This window comes from Bison bison, unplaced genomic scaffold (assembly GCF_000754665.1).
Source record: "Bison bison bison isolate TAMUID 2011002044 unplaced genomic scaffold, Bison_UMD1.0 scf7180017864519, whole genome shotgun sequence".
Classification (NCBI taxonomy): domain Eukaryota; kingdom Metazoa; phylum Chordata; class Mammalia; order Artiodactyla; family Bovidae; genus Bison; species Bison bison.
The window spans coordinates 19,412,201-19,413,771 of record NW_011495072.1 but is presented as its reverse complement, the minus strand read 5'-3'; the positions used below and the strand labels follow the sequence as shown (position 1 = coordinate 19,413,771).

Below are 1,571 nucleotides of genomic sequence, written 5' to 3'. Positions count from 1 at the left end.
CAACGGAGAAGTTTTGCGTTCACATCTGCCTGGATGGGAAGCCAGTGAGACCAGAGATTGGGTGGAAACCGTCTTGCAAAGCTACACGCAGAAGGGCAGGGCAGAAGGGCCCTCAGTTTACCACGTAGGTGGAGTTGACCAAGGCCGACTCTCAGTCTCACATTCTGAAGCAGCATGCAAGCGAAACGAAAGAGTGGGCGAGTTGTGAGCACCGAGGCTGGGCCTCCGAAGTAGAAAGACAGACAAGGGCGCCGGCCCCAGGCTGGGCAGCTGCCGGTCCTAGGCTGGTCCGCGCCGGGTAGCCCTTTCTCTTTGGAAACTCCTGAGCTGCCCAAGCTGTTTAAACTCTCGGGCCCCAGCAGCTGCCCACCCCCTCACAGACCTCACCACTGGCTAGAATCTGGGACACAAGGCCTGATTTTGCGCCCAGTTGAGTGAGGGGAACCCCCACACAACACCTCGCCCCCAGCTGGCCCATTTCACTGTGCGCCCCGCGAAAGCCACTTTCTGCCCCTCAGACCGCAAGTTTTGAGGCAGCAGAAGGATAAAGGTGAGGGAGGGAAGTGAGCTGAAGTGGAGGAACCTCCCAGGCCATTCTTCTACCCGGGCTGCATGTCTCCTCCATCCTTCTGGCAGCCCTTCCCCGCATCTCGTCCCCAGGAACACGACCGGGACTCGCGGGGTCGCGGAGCTGGTTTCCCCCTGCCTCCGCAGAAGCGCCTGAGGTCCGGGTCGGGGTGGGGGTGGGGGTGGGGGTGGGGGCCCGGAGCGCCCGGCCACAATCTTCAGACTCCGATCCCCCACGGGCTGCGGGGTTAGGGGACCAGAAAGGCGCACTAGATTGGCCAGGCCGTCCTCTGTCTCCTAAAACTCTTCTTGAGAAAAGTTTCCAAAAGCGCGTCACCTCCCTTCTTTTCTAAGGCTGGGGAAAACGGTCTTCACCGCCAGGGAGCGGCGGATAGCAGGGCGAGGGCCGTGATTTATACATTTAGAGTCCAGGGGGCACCAGGCTCCGCCCCTTTCTTTTTTTTTTTCCCCCTTTCTTTTTTTGGTTCCCTTGGGGAGGAGGGGTTCTTTTTTGTCTGTGTGTTTCTGCCGCAGATCTTTCCTGGACAGTGAGTCTCAGCTGCACAGATCCGGCGGCCCCCAGGCGCGAGCGGAGGGGCATGGGGGTTTGAGGCACTCAATCCTCCTCATTTCTTCCTAAAGAAGCCACTCAGCCTCAGCGGGGCGCTCGGCGACTTCAGCTAACCGGTCTGCCCGGCCACGGCAAGAGCGTTGGCCATTGGAGTGTGCGGCTGCGGAGGGAGGGGATCCCGACTCGAGTAAATTGAGAGCTCGACGCAGTCAGTCCCGGGCAGCAGCAAGATGCCGAGCGCGCAGTGCAGACCCGGAGCTCCGCGAACGCAGCTGCGTCCCGCCTGAGCCAGGTAGGGAGTGAGCGCTGGGCAGGCGCGGACCCGGGCGCGCGGGGGAGCATCGCGGCCGGAGGTCTTCAGAGGCAGAAACAAAATTTTCAAACCGGAGAGAAGCAAAGCAAACACTTTTAAACCATCCATCTCTGGGTGCTG

At 60.7% G+C, this 1,571-nt stretch overlaps 1 protein-coding gene across 1 annotated transcript in view; it reads left to right on the top strand.

Moving 5' to 3' along the window:
* The first annotated feature begins 1,041 nt into the window (after positions 1–1,041).
* S1PR1 (sphingosine-1-phosphate receptor 1) overlaps positions 1,042–1,571 on the top strand; it is a 4,814-nt gene continuing 4,284 nt past the window's right edge. The window contains exon 1 of the mRNA XM_010830965.1: positions 1,042–1,430. The gene's annotated coding sequence lies outside the window, so the exon portion shown is untranslated. The remainder of the gene's footprint in view (positions 1,431–1,571) is intronic.